General features: G+C 36.9%; 1 protein-coding gene across 9 annotated transcripts in view; it reads left to right on the forward strand.

Annotated features, from left to right (window-relative positions):
- Window positions 1-12,982, forward strand: part of LOC100119807 (cyclic nucleotide-gated cation channel alpha-3) — a 174,161-nt gene that overhangs the window by 137,692 nt on the left and 23,487 nt on the right. The gene's annotated exons all lie outside the window — the stretch shown is intronic.

A 12,982-nucleotide genomic window follows, 5' to 3' on the forward strand; every position in this document is an offset into this window, starting at 1 on the left:
TTCTGTGTAGTCTTTTTTTTAGCTTCGGATACTTTCCCGCAATGATCCCTTTGGCCTTTAATTTGATTGACGAGTGTAGGCAAACCTTTTGCAGGGCTCAACAATACTGCAAACATATTGATCTAACAATAAGAGAGTTAGTTTACGATCATATACAGCACTGTACCGGGTCTTGAACAGTGATAAAAACACGGTTCAGAAGATAAAAATACTTCTGACCGTGGGCGCCGATATATTTGCCTATAAGATCATGACGGGTCAACGTTTTTAGATGTCGTCAGCCGTCTACATAATAATGTAGAACATCCAAGCATCAAACTGATTCTAAAAATATTGGCGCTTGTTTTCCACCTTAATTGCTTCGCCTGCGCAAACTTGACAAACTGTGGCAATGTGGGAGTAGAGAACCAACCGGCTGACAAAAAGGTCGTAGGTATACGATGATATAAAAGTTTGCCTTTCTGAACTGCAGAAAGTGATGGGGTCCTTTTCTCTTTGGCTTATACTTGCCAGCGATTATTTAGCTTAGAGTTTTACTGGCCTATAGTACCTCAAGGTCCTCAAGAGAGTACCAGGTGCTCCAAACGCGTGTACGTCTTTTTCATCTAAATCGATTTGCTCGCGTTAAAAAAAATGTACAACGAGATTGCGTAGGAAGTTCTTAAACCGCAGCAGATTCTTAAACTTCTCAGTGTTATATTCGCGATATGAAAAGAAGAGGAAAACACTAAGCCGGAAACTGCATCGCGATTAAGAAAGTCAGCCAACGCGGAGCAGAGTAACTTCATAATGTCCCCCTTAAAGCCCGCCGCCTAGCTGTGGCTTAACGCCGAGTCCGCAAACTCGGAATTGAAAGGCTCGTTAAAAACTAATCAAAAGGCGCGCGCGCGTAAGTATAGACCTCGCTCTGCCCTTCTCTTCCTTTCTTCTCCTTTCCGACGCTGCGCGCACTCGAAAACTCGTGTCTAAATAAGATGTCCACTTTGTTCAAGTTCCTCTGCTTTCCATTGTCTGCATTGCGCCTCGTCGAATTCAAAGTAGCCCGCGAGTCGCTTTCAAGCTCGCTGAAAGCTCCCTCTATCTATCTCGATTCCTTTCTACGATACTACACCAGCTGCGCGGCCGAGGCGGTGGGGCCTGAGTGGATTGGTTGAAACTTCCTTTATGTAAGCGAATACTGTTGTCGAAGAGGGAAGCCGCGCTTGACAATCCGTCGATCACGTCGCGGCAGCTTCTCGACGCGGTATATTTGACTTTTAGCGCCGCGAGTGCGTGTGCGTTTGAAAACGGCTTTGACTCCGCGGAAGCAGGTACGCGTTCATTCGAAATTGAGTTAATGATTAGATTTCGAGATCGATCGGCGGAGTGGTACGATTCAGTCGAGCGTCCCTTTGTGTATGGCAAACATTTGGATTAAGTTGAGTGCGTTCCACGGAAGGCTGCTTTGTTATACTGTATATTTTTTAGCAAGCCTCGAGGGCTTTGCTCGTTATATTTACTTTTGTATACTGGACGAGCATAACGAAAGGCTAAGTATGATTAAAACGATTATGTACTTGCTTTCGCTGAAAGTTGCTAGTCAGATTAGCCTCGATTCTTTGAATATATAATCTACTTAAGTAGTTAAAACCCGTAGCCTGGCAAGACTACAAAAGTAAAATTTTGAAATCGTCTAAAATACATATAACTTCTCTTCCCAGTGCAACGAAAAGCCTCGCTTTTAATAACCTTAATTCGTAAATAAGGAATAGATATGAATTTTTTAATTAGCTCTAAAATAAAATATGATTAAAATTGTACATAAAAGTGAAAGAAATTCAATTTTATGCAACGTTGTATTTGTAGGACTAAATGTAAATTATTTAAAAATTACCTATTATATCTTTACATTACAAAGATATTTTAGGACTAGAGGTATACGTACAAAGAACCAGACAGAAATAGTGATAGAGTTAAAAAGTTAAAGTAATGGTACTCTTCTCTGTAAACACAGCAGATTAACATAACCACCCGCCGCAGCATATCACTTTAACGGTTTCATGCGATTCTTTTCATCTTCGATACTTTTACCTCGGCTCTCGTAAAAGCAGCTTCATAGCTTCGCCACGAACACAGCGTCTATATACGCAGATACGACGAGGTCTCCCACGACGTCAAAAGCCAACCGCAGTCAAAGATGCACCTACACGTTAAATCCGCCGGCAAAGCCAATCCTCCACGAGAGAGAGAGAGAGAAAGAGAGTCTAGCAGGCTCGAGCCATTAAGTTGGCATAACTGCGACGCTCGCGATTTATATTACGTAAAGCAGTGCGTTTTATCGCCCGCGTGCCGATACGATGATACGAGAGGATATTTCGCCCCGTCGCAAGGAATAACGTGGGCTACTACCGCGCTCGTATAAGACTTAGCGGCGCACGACTCTGACGCGATTTATTATTCGAATAATATAAGAGACGAGCTAGCTCGTAAGGCCGCGTAATTTTACAGCCAGTCCGCGTGCTTTCGGAACGCCGGGCTTTTATGCGGCTGTTACATTATGGTGATTGACTTTTTAATGCGAGAGGCGTGTGGACCAGCTATATGCCAAGTTGTTGCGTTTAATTTATCGGCATAGCTATGCGCACTCTTCAATAATATCCGTGATTCTTGTACGCTGGTATGGTAAACGCATTTATGGTATGAAAAGTTTTCTTTTAAAACTCGTGGGCATGAGAACAAAATTATTTCCAATTGTAAACAAAAACAAGCAGCAATTGAATTTCAAGAGCACCCTCGTATATAATTCATCTAGTGTTATTTTCTTTTTCGCATAGTGTTTTTGTCAGCGACGGAAATTCGCTGCAACGCGAAGTACGATAAATAAAAGCTACGTTGAAGAAGACACAAAAAACTCGCCAAGCTATCTCATTTTGTTTTGTTGTGTTTCGATACCCAATGGCAAACGGAGCGCAGGAGGCGATCAACCGATCAATGCAGAAAAGTGACAAACGCGGTGGCCGTAACGTTCGCATATTTTCGATCTCCCCGTGAACAATGTGAAACCAGACATCTATTCCACCCTTTGTTCCCTGCTAGATTTCGGACCGTTTTTGTTCGGCAACGACCGGTCATCGTGTATTTCGTCTCTTACAATAAGATTTATGGCTGTTGGATTCATTCGCTAATTTAATATTTGGTATTTTTGTAGAGAAAAAATATAAAAATAGAACCTACATTCCTGACACCGAATATTCGTATTTTCCCTCAGTTTGCCTGGAATTATAAGAGAATGTGGGATGAGAAAGCATAAAAAGGAAGTTTTTATGATCGCCCGTAAAAAATTATTTATTTTTCAATTCAAGTTGGGTATTTTAATAGAAAAATATTTCTTACATTGTGCATAGAAATTGCAGCGAGCTGAAGAGAAATAATAGTGCTTACAACCTATAGTGTTACGGCAAAGAATATTCCTGCTGTGGATAATAAAGTACCTTCTATTTTCCTTTCTCCCTCCAGCCTTTGTGTTCCGCTTTTCTTTGATTTTCTCTTTCACCGCTATATACTTCTTTTTCCTGGATAATTATTTGGAACCTTTTGTTCGTTGTTAATTTATTTCTTGAATTTGTTCATGCGACTTTTTAAACAATTTCGAAAATTTTCCATTAACATCGTGAGCTTCTATTGAGAAGATTTTATTGTGTTCATATTACTCTCCACATCTACGCAATGATTAAGTCCGTCGAGTTCTGGTAGAGCTCGAAGCCAGGCAGGTTATTCGCGGCGTTAACCGTGATGCACAATTTAAACCTTTTCCTTCCGAGAGCTTCGCAAGCGTCGCGCCTAGAATCTAGATGTAACCAGGCTGAAAACCATGAAATTCGCAAATAGGATTCTTTTTCGCGGTGCGGCTGCACGCGTGCACTTTCTTCACCCTCTTTCGCCCCTTCCTCTCCTTCTCTGTGTATTGTTGCACGCTCGAAAGCACGAGCAAATTATTCTCTGCAAGCAGACGAAAGTACGAGCGTGCGCGCGCGAGGAAAGCGGATTAAGGCGCAAGTTTCGAGCGGAAACTCGACTAAACGTTCTATTTTCGTAGGGTCGTGATGCTCTAGTGAGGAAAAGAGAAAGAGAGAAAGGCTAAGGGCGACGTCCTCAAAGACGGCTCAGCTGGCTCAAGTATTTTTGTTTTCCAAGGCACTGAGCGAGGCCGCTGCAATTTTTCTTTTAGGCTTATTTTGCTTGCTTTCCAAGGAAGCTACTCCGTCCACTGCTCTATGCGTACATTATGGGACCTACGGTAAAACGGCGGGACTGCAGCTTGATGTACTTACACTTTATAATTCAAAACAAAGTCAACTGAAACGCGCTGAGCTTAGCTTTGAAAGGATTGACTTTTCATAATTGATAAAGCTTTCGAGACTGCTGATGGCTGCGTTCCTTAGGCGTTTATTTATTACCTTCCAAAATCCGCCTATATTTAAATTAAATACATTGTCAAAAAAATGTTGACTCTGACGCTTGTCATTTATATATCGCTTGGGTTCACGAGGGTTACGCGAGAGCTTACACAGTCAAGAATGGTCGATGGCTGCGCGGTACACACGTCGAGCTCTCGACTTGCTATTCCAAGGCACGAGTCCGCCGCGTTCACATTTTTGAATTTGCACAATGGCCCTGGAAAGATTTGTGAAATCGACAGTCAGCGAGACTGTCGATTTCACCGTTGCTTTTTCTCTCTTGCTTTCGCAGAACCGCTTTGGATCGCTGCTTTTCTCGCGCGTGCGAGTTCGATAAAAACTTTTTCAATTGATTTTTTTGCTATCAATATCGTTTTCTTTTTCTCGGGCGCGTATAGCTGTTTTTGTCATTTTGTCGAAATCTTTGGTTGACGAATTTTTCGAACTTACAAGTGCGACTGACAAGGAAAGGTACCCAACCCGAACTCACCGATTTTGATTATTTTCATATATGTTGTAGAACATAAAAAAATAAGAGACACGTATTTTTTTTATCGGCTAATTTTCACTTTTAAGGGGTAAAAACCTCCCCTAAAGTTAACCCCCAAAAAGCGTTTTTTTTTAAATATCTCGGCTTAAAATTAATATTTTTCAATGAAACAAATTGGAGGTTATTTCTTACAAAAAGAGCAAGTATTTCATGGTGATTTGAAGAGTAAGAGTAGCATCCCCTATTTTTTAGGGGTTGAAAACATATATTTTTTGGCATAATTTTATAATAAAAATGTTTAAACCGACTAAAAAAAATTGGAAAAAATGTTTAAACATCCTTAATAACAAAATTTAGTTGACGTCTTTCGGTGTTTTCATAAATATTACCCCTAAGGGGGTAAACCACCCCTAACACAAAATAACTGTAAATATGTAATTCAATACATAATATTTCGTAGAAAGTTTGTATATAGAGGTTTTCGAGGTCGCTGATTACAAATCTGTTATCAGATTTTGAAAATTCAAAATGGCGGAACCAATAGGACGGAAATATCGAAAAAAAATTTTATATAATAAAAAAGTTTTAAACGACTAAAAAAATTGGAAAAAATTTGTAAACATCTATAATAAACAAATTAAGTTTTTCGATTTTTTCATAGATACTACCCTTTAGGGGGTAAACCACCCCTAACACAAAATAACTATAAGTATACTTCAATCCATAATATTTTGTAGAAGGTTTGTATATAAGGGTTTTCGAGATCGCTCTTTGCAAATCTGATATCAGATTTTGAAAATTCAAAATGGCGGAACCAATGTGGTGGACGAAAATGTCGAAAAAAAATTTTAACTTTCATAAAAACTTGTTATAAATGTGTTATCTTTCTAGCCTGTACATGTGAACTAAAGAGCCTTAAACCCTAAACCCCTAAAGAACAAATAGGCTAAATGGTTGTGCTTCTTAACCAAACCACCTCAAATTCCTAAATTTGTAAACAAGAAAATTCTGTGTGTGAAGCAGTTTTATAATTTCCGTAGAAAATGTTATCAGAATGTTATTGAAATTCCTTTATTGTAAATTCAACTTATAATGTATTTTTGTTTATAATATTAGAGTATAATAATAATCTACAATCTTTTATCTTTTGCCATAGTGCATTTTTTGTATTGAGCATAAAATATATTATTTTACGATGTTTTTACAATAATGGTAGTCCTCATAAAAGTGTTTAAAGCACAATGCTTTTTTGCACCAACCACATCGTACAATTGCAATGTTTGTGCACCCTTCTATTTCACAATGTGTTGCACAAGACTTTCCAAAACTGTCATCTATAGGATTATCAAATTTATCTGGTTTTTCATTGACGTAACCGCTTTTATACCAGGAATATTTAAACAAATCTATATATCTCGGTGAAGACAGTTGGTTGTGAACCAATGATTGAAGTTTAATTATATTATTTCTCACATGTAAATTCATATCATGATCCATTAACATTACATTATCAGAAAATGTTCGGACAAAGTTTTTCCAAATACGGAATCCATAGACATCAAGTGGTTGTATTTTTCCTGTGGTTCCAGTTGGAATTTTTTTATGTTAATAATTTTATTTTGTGGCATTGTTTCTTCTATAACTTTGTCACAATGACCACTCCAAGAATCAAGTAATAGTATTGAGTGATGGCCTACATAGGGATAAAATATTTTTTCCAACCAGATTTTGAAGTGATCTGCAATTAAACGACTTACTAATTAACTGATCAACGATATTACAATGTAAAAATTGTTATTAGTTCCCTTACTTGTTGTTAATTTTCCAGATTTGGATGCTTCCACGTACACGTTTTCTGGTCTAAATATGTTTTGTTCTACAATAGGGCCAAACTTGCCACTTGGTTCCTTTAAAACAAGAGATAGCGGTGACAACAGTTGTCCAGTAGCTGATATTAGTGGCTGTATAGTATAACTATGTGTTGTTGCTGAAATTGACTGTACCAGACATTGCACTTGCTTTTCTCCTTCTACTGCTAATGTTCTTCCAGAATGCATTTCTAGCTGAAATCCGCTCTGATCTGTATTATACAAATTTTCGAGTCCAATCCTTGGTATACACGATTTAACGTCATCGATAAATGCTTCAGCTTTAGCCGTAAGTTCTGCACTACTTTCTAGTGTTTTTCTTGTTATGAACTTATTTATTTTCCTAGAAACTATTCGGTGTGCTTGCTTAAATTTGAGTAACCAATGTTTAGAAGCTTTGAATCTAATATCATCAAAACCAATTTCTTTTTTAGCTTGTAAGGCCCATCGAATTATATCTTCATCATGGATAATTGAACCACTGTCGAGAGCTGCTTGAAAATTATCCAGGGTATACTGACAAATTTGTGCTACTTTTTGTCTATACGTGCCACCTTTATTAATTGAATGAGCCCAACGACGTAGCTGACTAATAGATGATACTTTTTTGAATCTGTTTTGCACTGTTTTGAGACTTAAATTTTGCTTCGTTTTGCTACTTCTCCAAAATTCTCTTCACAGCTCTTTTTTGTATTCAAAATCTAGTTCTTCATTATCTGCTGTACATTGATTTGTTGGTGCTATATCCGGATCAGGAAAATGATGTTGCACTTCATCTTCAATTATTTCCACATTATGGTCTTTATACTCTTCTTGAAAATCCAAAGAGTCATCAGTAATCATTTCTACATCGTTGAAATCATGTGTTGCATCTATTAAAATTTCTTTTATTTTTTCGGCCAACTCTGTTTCGTGATAATTCGTGACACTATCTGGTATGTTTAACGCTTGAAAGTATGCTAATAATAAGTTTAGAACGTTTAACGGATTAATTTTCATTTTTCAATCTAAAATGAAAACAAGCGGTAAAATTTATACAAGCTGTGTTTTTGCATGTAAGGCACGACTGCTACATTTCTACCAGAATAAAACGAGTGAATGTAAATTGAATCAAATCATTAATTTATGCATTGGAGAAGAATTCTCGTTCCACTTTGTGATGTTCGGAAAACTCTATTTTTGGTTTTATTCAACTTTTATTCACTTTGAAATTGAATAATGTAAATCTATATAAACTCACTAAAGAAAATTTTCTACAACTGTATGATACCACTGACAAACAAAAAGACGTACTATTCGTACTTTCCGGCATCGAACTAGAATACCCACAAAACTCACTCACTGCCTAAAAAATAACACAGGCAGCTGAGGTAAATACTCGATGAAAACAATCTAAAAAAAGAACATACTGCTCGCACATATTGTCAACAACTTTTATGAGTGAAAGATATTTATCTGTGGAATTATCATTGAATGTACGATAACATTCATTTAACTAATGAATGCATATAAAATTCCCTTTCAATAACAACGTGTTCTTTAATTGCAAATGAAGTTCGAGTATTAATATTCTTTTATGTATTTTTACCAATAACAAAAATTATCATAGTAATATAATAATAATAATAAGGAGAAGAAGAATAAGCATAATTGCAATAGCAATAATAACAGTAATACTGATAATAGCAATGATAATGAAAAATAATAATAATAATTAGAATAATATTTATTATTAAATTTAGATTTTTTGATAAATTCATTAAATCGTATCAAATAGTATTATTATGGAATTCCAGACTGTAAATATTTTACTATAGATACAATAATCATTACTTCGAGAATTCATCTAAAAACGTTTGGCTTACGAAATAATTGTAACAATGAAAAACTCCCAAGTTTGACAACATTAAATTTTATTACAAAACGCAAAGGAGTTTGATAAACTAATTTTATTAACCTATGTTTTTTCATTTGCAAAAAAGTGTGGACTTTTTGAATTTATAAAATTATATAATTATGTAATTTATGAAATACTTTATAATTTATGAAATTACTTTTGAAATTATGCTAATTTATAAAAGCAGAAAAATAAATAATCTTTGATTGAAACATAAAACGAGACGTTATTTGTTACATACAAAATGATAGAATAAAATATCGGTAATATGTCTATACTCGTGTCTACGGTAAAGCATAGGCCTTCGGCTTGTCTGGAGGTTAGGGGTTTGGAGTCGTTTGGTTAAAATGCACAACCATTTAGCCTATTTGTTCTTTAGGGGTTTAGGGTTTAAGGCTCTTTAGTTCACATGTACAGGCTACAAAGATCACGCATTTGTAAACAAGTTTTTTTGAAAGTTAAAATTTTTTTTCGACATTTTCGTCCACCACATTGGTTCCGCCATTTTGAATTTTCAAAATCTGATATCATATTTGCAAAGAGCGATCTCGAAAACCCTTATATACAAACCTTCTACAAAATATTATGGATTGAAGTATACTTATAGTTATTTTGTGTTAGGGGTGGTTTACCCCCTAAAGGGTAGTATCTATGAAAAAATCGAAAAACTTAATTTGTTTATTATAGATGTTTACAAATTTTTTCCAATTTTTTTAGTCGTTTAAAACTTTTTTATTATTTAAAATTTTTTTTCGATATTTCCGTCCGCCATATTGGATCCGCCATTTTGAATTTTCAAAATCTGATAACAGATTTGTAATCAGCGACCTCGAAAACCTCTATATACAAACTTTCTACGAAATATTATGTATTGAATTACATATTTACAGTTATTTTGTGTTAGGGGTGGTTTACCCCCTTAGGGGTAATATTTATGAAAACACCGAAAGACGTCAACTAAATTTTGTTATTAAGGATGTTTAAACATTTTTTCCAATTTTTTTTAGTCGGTTTAAACATTTTTATTATAAAATTATGCCAAAAAATATATGTTTTCAACCCCTAAAAAATAGGGGATGCTACCCTTACTCTTCAAATCACCATGAAATACTTGCTCTTTTTGTAAGAAATAACCTCCAATTTGTTTCATTGAAAAATATTAATTTTAAGCCGAGATATTTAAAAAAAACGCTTTTTGGGGGTTAACTTTAGGGGAGGTTTTTACCCCTTAAAAGTGAAAATTAGCCGATAAAAAAAAATACGTGTCTCTTATTTTTTTATGTTCTACAACATATATGAAAATCATCAAAATCGGTGAGTTCGGGTTGGGTACCTTTCCTTGTGAGATCGATACCGTTTGAGCCATGTGTGTGCGAGGAGTGTACGATAGCAGAAATAGAATCGGCTCCAATCGACTACATTAAATCAAACCCGAGTACAACTATTTGCATACTACTTTCATTCAAAATAATTTTTCTCTTCCCTTTGAATTTTTTGCTTGAGTGTTCTCCCTCCCCCTCTTCTGCCAAAGCCCGCCCCGCAACGATGTCGAGCGCGTACTCGTCGATTGTGCGCATATATACTGCAACAGTTGACTCGAGGTAATCCGGTCGGATCGTGTAAATAATTGTCCCGTTAACCGAAGCACGCAGCCTAATTCTGGTATAATTAGCACTTATGACTTTGCTATCTCTCTAGCGCCCTCTCTCTTCTTGTCGCGTCCCTCAGTCATTCGCAGCAGCGCCTGTGGCCTACATGCCTATTGTCTATGTATGCGTATATAGTGCGGATGTATGCACGTAGGCACCGGAAAATGGATGAGTAATCAAATAACTCGATCAGACGTGGTCTGGATAATTGACGAGTAAATAAAGGGAGTGTGTGCGCGTGTAAGTGCACCCGATTATTTTCAAATGATGACGAATCGATTCTTTTCGAGTGCTATATCGTGTGCCTCTTGATTAGCTTTCCAATATGATTAAGGTCATTCTTTCAAAGAGATTGACTGTATACCTAGTGATGAATCATTGCGAGAGATTCGCATTTCGTTGGAAATACAAAACACATGAACGGAGAATCGACAATTTTTTATAGTAACTCGTAATTATAATACGAGTTACTATAAAAAATTGACTCTGTTTCATTGCTTTATTATGGGGTATTTAACTCTTCTTTATTAATAATTAACCTTTGTACATAATATTGATAACAGTTTCAGGACAGTTGAAAATTATTTAAAGCCCTCAAAGAGCTTTTAATCCTTGTAATTCTCCAAAAGTATAAATGCATTTCAAAAGCCAATCTCATCGGATTTATCCGCAACTTTATGAATGTTCACCTTGGCAAAATACAATTATATTTTCATATCTCTCGTCCGTATTTCAGTTATATAATAACAATGAAATTTACTTTTTTACGATTAAAGCTTGCAATTATTACAATCTGTGATTGAAAAATTCATACAATATTGTGTCGATCTTACTTTTGCACAAAGTTAATTACTTTTTTCGTAAATTATATAACTTATTGACTTATTATTCTTCTTTTTATTTGAATGCCTTAACATTGTATAAAATTAGAAGAATACAAGTAGCATGCAGAAAAAAGAGATGCAAAATTGAATTGCCAAATAAAAATAATATGAGATATAAAAATAACAATATACCCAAATAAAATGAATATTTAAAAATAAATTCATCCGCATCTATCACACAGCATTGCATCATCACCGAAATAAATAACAAGCAATGGGTGTTGATATTTAAAAAAAGTGGTATTTTTGTACAGAGACCTATATACCTATGAAATCGATTTTCGAGCCATATGGAACGCAAAATTTGTGTACTTCCATCTCCAAGAGGGGAATTAGTAGTATAATTTTACAAATTCGAGGTATTTAACAATAAAGCACTGCTTCGTTTCCTCGCAGATCTTGCATTTTACTGTAAATAAAACCTTCAAATTCAAGAAGCTCGACTCCTTAAAACAATGAGTGAATATCAACAACAGGCTCTCAACTCCAATGAAAACAGAATAAAAAATGCATAAAGTTCGCTGTCACCGTTCTTGGCAATCAGACGATTCGATGTACATTCACCCCCGAAGCGCTGCCGGATAAGCTGCAAACGAGCGAGAAGCATTACCTATATAAGAGAGCTTGCAGCGCCGAGGGTCAACGCGCTCGCACACACGTACATACATCAAAGCAGGGGATGGACCACCGCAGATAGAAGCCAGCTCTCTCGCAACGGCATATCCGCGCTGGAAAATCGATACCGGTCTAATGGGTCCCTAACAATCGATCCCGCCGAACAAATATTTGCCGCGCGGATGCGCGATGCTGCAATGCGCTTGCGATCCTCATTACGTCCAAGCGTTCGCCGGTATAAACGTCCCAAGAGTCTGATGCCACCCCGAGGAGGAGGAGGAGGAGGAGGAACAGTAATAAAGTTACCGCTAATGAAAACGCCGCGCATCTTCCTCGCGGCGACGTTTGGCAAAAAAAAAGAGCGCATAGCAGGAGAGGAAAATGCGCCTTGAGGCGAAATTGCCGCCGGGAGGATAGACAATGGGTATAGAAGGGGGTATACGTATAGTCGCCGCAGTAGCCGGAGGTGGAGCTAACCTATATGTTGTGCAGCAGCAGCAGCTCTCTGCTCCCCTCCCCCCCCCCTGTGGACTTGCGGATGCGATCATCTTTTTTTCGGCTTGCTCGCTTCCGATTCTATTACGCCGAGCTTTTACGACCCGAAGTGCAATTACAAGGTGTTGTTTTACACTTGCGAGCGCGAGCGCCGTACTTGCAGACTCTATGGGATCAGCCGAGGCCTGAGTGGAAGGTACATAGTAAAATCTAAAGCGAATCCAGATATGAATCGATTATCGTTGATGTTTCAAGCGCTTGATGCTTCGATATCGTATAGTAGACCATTAAAACGATGTATTTTTTAAAGCTTTTACTTTTTGAAGTATCGATGCTGTTCCGAATAAATACGCAGTAAACGAGGAGTGTCAAACATGCAAACACGCTTGAAGGGTTTGACATCAAACAGCGGCGTGTTGTGCAACAATTACAGAGGATATTCGATCGTTACGGCGCATAAAACCCGTTAGCTTTTCTTATTAGCATTTCTTTTGATGGTAATCGTTAGCGGCAAACAGCTAGTATTTTGAATATCCCGCGAAGTGCAGTAATCTGAAAAGCTAACGACTGTTTATTCGAATGAATAGTGTTTTGCTCCACACAGTCGTGCGACTATGTGAATTGCAGAGGTCTAAAAACAAACATTTT

Source organism: Nasonia vitripennis, chromosome 2 (assembly GCF_009193385.2).
Source record: "Nasonia vitripennis strain AsymCx chromosome 2, Nvit_psr_1.1, whole genome shotgun sequence".
NCBI classification, from domain to species: Eukaryota; Metazoa; Arthropoda; class Insecta; order Hymenoptera; family Pteromalidae; genus Nasonia; species Nasonia vitripennis.